We start from the raw sequence: 8,013 nt of genomic DNA, 5'->3' as shown, positions 1-8,013 counted from the left end.
TAAATGTGTGGTCATCACCTAGTGTCAGAAGCATCAAATAGATAGGAAGCTGAATGCCCCATTCACCATTTTTCTAGACAAGAGGCAAAAAAAGCCAGAAAAAATTGCAGTTGTGTGTTACTGGAAGAACAGAGTGCATCACCTCACCCCTTCATACCTGCAGGGAATGGAGTTTCTCCTTCATCTCCAGGTTAAAATCCCACCTACTTGTGGATGGGATATTGTTTTGAATATCACCAGAGCTACTGCTCTTCATGATTCCCAGTTTTCTACCCCAAGCATATAGGGACCTGACTGGCACCTACATTGCTTTCCTCTACAGTTATAGCCAAGGGCTGAAACAAGCAGACCATGCATGAGAGATGGCATAATGAAAGCTCACCAGGAGAAAAGGCAAATTTACCTGTTCTCCATATGATGAAAGAATGGAGCCATTGTGACAATTTTCCATTGAAATTGGGTTTTGGAAACAAACAGTTAGCACCTAAATAAGTCTATTCACAGGAAACACTCGTGTCTCATGGAAAATGTCAGTTTTTCAGATAGAGAAATGCATTAAAATGTCATATGTCAAAATATATCAAAGATATTTTGTCTGAACTAAAGCTGAGGTGGGGTTGTTTGCAAAAATTCAAGCAGGGAGAAGTTTGACTTCTCTGACTGAATAATTATTACAGCTGACTTTATCCACAGTGCAGTGTAACCGTGTCCTTTCTACATACAGGAAAAAAACCTGAGATATCTGAGTGATGAAATTAAGGGAGAAACAGGGCATTGAGTGTTCTGGGTAAAGTTGTTACCATTCCATCGGCTCTCTGAGAGCCTTCAGCCCCTGTGAGGTCAGCTGGCATTTCTTTCTCACCCTGCAATCAGCACTGGAGGCATCAGGATCACCTCACAGAAGAGACACCTTTCCTGGGCACACTGCTCAGCGTAAATCTAGCAAGGGTTGGCCTTTTTTTATTCCCAGGTATTGCCAGGCACTGATCATTTGCCAGCTGCTGGTGCTGTGTGTTGGTGTGGGGGCAGACAGAGCTTGAAACAGGAGCTCCTGCGTGATGCTGCACCCGAGGCTGCTTTTCTCCCCAACCTGGCAGCTCACACCACCCCAAACTCGGCCCCTCCGAGGTGGGGACACACCCCAGGGCTGCTCTGGGTCTCCCCAGGAAACCTGCCAAATTGCACAATATGAATGCGGTCTGGAAAAATCTGTTTACCGTGATGCGCTCGTGCAGCTGGAATCATTTAGCTGCTATTTCAAGCAGACCTTCCTGTAAATGTAAAGGGGCACCCTGAAATGCATTTCAAACACAGAAATGAGAAATGAGGGGCTCTGCTCTAGCTCATTTTCACCTGCGATGTGTCATCTCTTAAGTGGACCCAAATTACCAGACACCAGTAGGGAATTTGGTTTGTGAATGCCACTCCTGCAGCTGCATATTCCAGTCACCCACACCGTGGCCAGCAGTCTGCTTTAATTACACTGGGGTGTAACCCTGACCTCGACTAACAGCAATAACAAAAGCTGTCCTGGATACCATCTCAGTGATTGCTGTGCACAGGACTCTCAGTTTGAGGCAGGGTGAGCTGTGACACAGTAGGTTCATCACAGCTATAGAAATCCTCCCCAAAACAGCAAGTTGTTTGCATCCTTTGTACACATACGAAATTAATTTATACTGAAGTCCCAGAAGTTTATCCGGTGTTCCCTTCTTAATATCTCTGCTACAGAACACCTGACAAGAGCTTCCCTAGTGGCTGCCTGCCCTGAAGAGAGAGGAGACATCAGCAAGGACATACCAAGAGATCCACAGATGGGTACTTGGATGCAGCCCTGAAGATTAGAGCAATAGCATCATCCATAGTCAACTAGAATTTCTCTTCTACAGGCAATAAATATTGGATTATTTATTTTGCATCACGATTGCCTTCTCCTCTCCTTTCTATTTTTCCCTCTGTATGGTAAGGAAAGAGCATATGATGAGTGTAGTATATTATAACTGAATATTAATCTCTTCTATTCAGTCAGTGCATGCATTCATTTATATGGATGATTTGCTAGTTTTGTTTGAATACACACACGCATATTTAAAAGCGAGGTTTATTATGAAAAATGCCCTCAAATTAACTCTTCTAAAAGATGCCAATATTATTGGCAAGAATTGCATTTTATTTTCTTTGTAAATGTGCTGCTTCCTTAAACATTCATTTCTTTGGAAATCCAGTACTTTTCCAAATGCAAAGGCAGTGGTGATGAGCAACTGTCATTCCCACATTAAAAAGCAAAACCAAGCCTTGATCTTTCTGCAGCAGATTAGGGAAAGAGATAAAAATGAGATGAAAGCCTCAAATGTCTGTTCCACTAGGTTCGAGGCATTCTTTTTGTTTTAGTTCCGCACTCTGCCTCTTTAATTCCCCCTGGCTCAAATGCCAATTTTCTGCTATGTTGGCATGACTGCCGAAGAATTGCTTCTGTTAATAAACTGCACAAAATAGCTGAGCAATTAGGCAATTAAACTGTTTTAAATTTAATTTAAAACCCTGGCATTTTGCTAGGAGTACTTTTTTTTTCTTTAATTCCATCTTTTTTTGTGTGGTGGGAGGTAAAGGGCGAGTTGGAAGGGTGGGAAGGCAGCACAGTGGTGAGGGAAGGGTCTGGTGTGATTGGAGTTGACTCAGGCAGATAAGTATAAGGGCTGTCCACTTTGGGGAGCACATTCCAGCCCTTGTCCCTTATTAGAACAAGTAATTTTTTCCTTAACATTTAACACACAAACAAGCTTAATCTGATTTCTGTCCTGATCCCAGATGGGTATCAGGGCTTGCAAGCAAATGATTTCAGGAGCTGCCTACCTGCTCTTGGCTGCTAATTCAGAATAAAAAGGAGTGCTGGAGAAAACACAGGAATTACTGTGCCCGGGGGTGAGCAACCTGTTCTGCTCATCCCTGCATGTTCCCACTGCATTCAAGGGCATTTTTCCAAGTTACCTGAACTGTAGGAAAGTTTGTCCCTTGGGCTCATTTGACCTGTACTTACAGAGATTTCTTTTCTTTGGTTCAGATCAAGTTTGCATTTTGCTAAGGGCTCTCTTGGTGACTTGCCATTGGTGGTGGCACTGGGATTCACCTTTGCTGGAAATGGGGCCCAAAGGAATGGTGAGAGGGTTTATTCCATCATGCCACAGCTGCATCCCCAAGCCCAGCATCCCCTGCCTTACCCCACTGCCAGCCAAAGCCCCTCCTGTGCTACTCATACCATGTGGGCCAAGCTCTGGTAGCCCTCCTCTGTTGTGCTACATCCCTTCCCAGCCCATCCATCACCCCCAGGCCACCATCTAAAACCTGTGCATGCTCCTCTGTTCCAATCCACACTTCCAATCCATCCCATTCATCACCTAAGCAAAGTTCTCTCAATAACCACAAATCCTCAGCTGCCCAGCCCTATCCCTGTCCACTGCTCTTCCACCCTCACTGCTTCACACCCTGCACTGCAGCTGGCCCACAGCCTTAGCACTGCCAGGTTTTTCACAGCAACCTGTCCTCTATACTTCTCAGTGCATTAAATCTCTTTCCTTACCATGATGGCTGGAAGAAATGAAACATTTTCCCTACTGTCCTGCTAAAATTTTCTGCTAATAGAAACACACCATGTTTTTCAAGCCTTTTTTCACTATCTATGTTTGGATGAATGATGCCACAGCTAATGAAAACACCCTGTTGTATACCCTGCAGTGTTGACTGTCTTCTCGAAAAACACTTGGATCTCCATGGTCACATCATGGCTATTTTTAGTGAATCAGTCATTCCTGTTATTCTCCTAGTGTTTGAAATTAAAAATAATGGGAAGAGAATTAAAAATATTCCTCTAAATGTTACAGCACTCACATGCTGTTTGCAAAATTCTAGGTGAAACTCCATCCTCCCTCCCCCCCGAGCTAATGGGGATATGAACATTAACAACATTCACGTCATCATTGCAGTCAGACTCACATTATCATTTCCACTTAATGCACCGTTGGGACCAATCCTGTGGTAGCTGGGGAAATGTATTATAAGTTAATTCATTATTTCTGATATGATTCTATGCTTAATCGAGATCTCCAGTTCTGCACAATGAACCCACCTCAGAGTCAGTCCCAGGAAGTTCCTCCCTCTGAGCCTGAACCTCCAGCCCGTGCTGCAGAGCTGCTGGCAGTGCAGGCTGTGCCAGGCTGGTCCAAGGGCTGCCAGTGCTGCAGGACGTGGGCTGTGAGACATGCCAGGGAAACAGGCTGCCAGGGCACTGTTTTAGAGAGAGAGGCATTGAGGCAGCAGTGAGACATTAAATTCCTGTATTTTGGGCTTCTCAGAGCACCATTGCAGAACCCTTTTTGTCTCTATGTATTAGCATAGATTGCAATATTAATTTCTGTCCTCTCCTCCCTCCTGACATTGCCTCACCACCACAAGCCTTTTGGCTGTCCAGTCCATTTTGACAGAAGGGCAGGATCTCTGTGTTTATACAGTTCCCAGCATGAAGGGAAACTGATTTTTGCTGGACCTTTAGCTGCTAGTGTAATGCATATAATAATAATATTGCATCCTTGAGCTCTCTATCCTGTTTCAATGGATCTGACAACCTTCTTAGAAAAAAAGAGGTATGTATTATACAGAAGTGAACAAGCTCTAACATTAAGTGGACAGCACATAATTCTAGATAATCTTCTGAGTGTCACAAAACCCCAAACTGTCACAGGGATGATATAGAGAAGGATAATTAAGATAATGGGTTAGGCTTTATGTTTGTACATTGCTTAGCAGCCATCAACAGAATTACAGCTCCAGGCAGACCTCAGAACACTTCAAGCCTCCTTGGTAACAACATGCAGTTCAAACTTCAGAACAGGAAAGTCCAGGCTTTGCCTTTGTACATTTTTAAGACTTTCAGGCACCATAACTCTTAGAAGAGAAGCATCATCTTTCCTGGTCCTACAGGCAGCAAACTTGAATCTCAGGCCAGCAGCACTGGTAGAGAGTGATGCTCTGGTGGTGACCCACAAGTGGGAGGTGACAGCAGCTCCCCATGGGGTACCAGCTCCTTGCTGGGTAGTGCTGAACACACAGCTACACCCTGGACATGCTGATGATGCCACTTCAGTGGCTGGTGCTGCTTTGCTTCAGCCAAGCCCAGGATTGTCCAGCAAGGCCTCCCTTTTGGTCAGGGGGCTCGGGTCAGATGTGCTTCCAGAGCCTTGGTCACAAAACACTCCTTGGACACTTCAGTTTCATTTTGAAAGACAGAGATTAAAGGATGCCCAGGAACTTGTTTGTTTATTGTAGTTCCTACAAATGCCAGCAGAGGTTGTATTGAAATGTGAGATAAACACATATGCAAATAATGCATTGACTCTGATTCAGTCAGGATGACTTTGCCAATAAATATACAATCACTTTATAATACATTACATTTGTATATTTTAAATGACCTAATTGATAGGAGCATAAAAGCATTAAATTACTATATAGCAAGACTACTATACCACACTAGACATCTATTAGCATACTACATGTCAATCAGTGTTTTACCAATTAATGGCTATCTAATTATCTTGCTATAATGAGCTTGTTAAATGCCAATTAAATGGCAAGATGTTTGAATGCATTAATAAGAATGTAATTACACAGTTATTGGTGACATAATTTTCACATCATTAACTAGTAACTTATCCTTATTAAGTTTAATAAGTATATTCTTTTAACTTCCCATTGATCCCAAATTAGGATACAATCGCCAGTCAGTTAAGACTGAGTGTGATGGCTATAATTATCAGGATAATTATTGGAAAAGTTTAATGTCTCTGATGTTATAAATAAGCAAAAGAATGCACTGGAGGAAAAGTCAACTGAAAGTGTAACTGTACTGTGCACACAGATTCTAACCTGGGATAGAGAGTCTTCCTCCAGACAAGAAATGTTCTTCTTGTAAGAGACCAGCTTTTGAACCTGGAAATTGTAGTTGGTTTCCATAGCAGAAGGTGAAATCTCCCTTATCAAACTTTTCTACCAGAGTGCTCTAAAGGAAAAGGAACTGATGAGAAAGGCTGAGTCCTTGCCTGGTGTGTCCTCCCCAGGTGAGGACACCCTGGGACATTCTAGGAGATGATGGTCTGGGGTGATGCTCACCTTGCTTGCTCAGTATTGCTCCTGGGGAAATAATTTCTGCTGTTTTTTTGTTTAGCTGACATGGATGAGGTGCAATGATGACAAGTCCACAGTGTGCTCCTGCCTGGAGAAGGCAGCAGAACCTGGTGGGACCAGCACTCTGCTGGGAGTGTGGAGACTTTGAGATCATTCTCATTTACACCCCATACTTACGCTGAAGTTTGGTCAGGTAACTTAATCCATTTTATCTTTCTGTTTACTGGGATTTGTGAGAGTAAAATAATCAGTAATGATGATGAGGTATCCAAAACCTCCAAGTCAGGGGCTGCAGAAACACTGATGCCAGCAGCAGCTCCCCACAGAGCAAGTATCAGAGCAAGTCAAAGCAGTCCACAGGAAGCTGGACTCCGATCTCCGCTTCAACTGTTAGGATGTCATAGTTTGTATAAAAGAAAATAGCCAATCTTCTATCCCAAATCTTTTATTTATGAAAGGGAAATAAATCACCCTGTGCATTTCCACACCAGGAAAAGCTATTTAACCAAGCAAGCATGTGTGAGCCATGGCAAATGCACAAATAGTTCTGCATTAATCTTTTCCTGCACCCTCTCATCCCATTTTTGCAAAATGTTGGGTTCATACCATGTCTACTGTATTTAAAATGAAGAAAGTTATTGAGAGCCATTTACTGAATTAGGCACTGTACTGAGATATGTGTGCAACAAAATCAGCCCTTGGTCTCAGTGCCTTAATTAGCCACTCCATTTTGATGAGTGCCATGGGTCCCAGTGTAGCCCAGTCTGTATCCTGCATCCCCAGCTGTAGGTGCACTGCACATCTCCAGTGGAGCTTGGCCAGTGTTTCCAGACACCAGGAGACAAGAGGATGCTTGGTCCATCACAGCTCAGCAGAGAGGTGCAGCCTGCATATTAAAAGATTTTTCTGAACTGTGGCCACTGGAAGTACTTCATTTTTCCCAAGGATGTAACTTAGCCCACCTCGAACATTTTTTCTTTTTCTTTTCATCTATCTTTCTGACTCCTTCAGGATTTTATTAAGAGAACTGGGGAGGTCTGTTGAATTCCTGTGTCTCCTAAGATGTATTTAACAGGAATGTGTTGTTCCTATCTTGGACACATAAGATGGGCAAATGCGTACACAGACATCACAGAACATCATCTTCTATTGATCTCTGCTGATACAGGCGCATTGTGGATGTGTTTTGCTGCTTTAAAGAATTGTTTTTAGTGGATACTTGTCAGGTTCTTTCCATCCCTCAGTTTCATCTTCTTATAAGAGGGAAAATTTTGTGTGAAAACACAGAGGTGCTCTCCTTTTTCTCAACAAAACAAAAATAAAGGGGAAAGGGGGGTGGGGAAAGAAACCCTTCCACCTCTTCACAGCATTTTTGTTTTTCTCCCCAAAAGCAATATGAAATCGCACTGAGCAGGTATGGTAATAATCAGCATTGAGTGCAGTAATGATGTGTCTCCTGCACTGAAGCTCCTGACAGGAAAATCATGACCTGCTCCCCACAGGTATCAAAGTCACTAATTAGCCATCAGGCGCTCGGATCGGCATTCATTAGCGGAGCAGACACTGCGGTACTCAGGCACGGGGAGTCGCTTTCAAGTCCGGGCACTTTTCCTTTCGATGGGAACAGACTGCAGCAGCACAGGCAGCGCATTTGCTTGCTGGCACTTTCTGGCTGCTGGGCTGCACCTGAGACTGAAGCCGAGGATGCTGCAAGTTCAGCTGAAGAAGCAGCCCGGCGCTGCTCGGAAAATGTTCAATACCAGATCATGGAGATCATTTCTAAGATCTGCTGCTGCTGCTGCCGCTGCCCACCTGGCCTAAATCTCTTTTCAGCAA

This window comes from Lonchura striata, chromosome 12 (genome assembly GCF_050655825.1).
Source record: "Lonchura striata isolate lonStrDom1 chromosome 12, ASM5065582v1, whole genome shotgun sequence".
NCBI lineage: Eukaryota > Metazoa > Chordata > Aves > Passeriformes > Estrildidae > Lonchura > Lonchura striata.
This window is presented reverse-complemented; position numbering follows the sequence as displayed.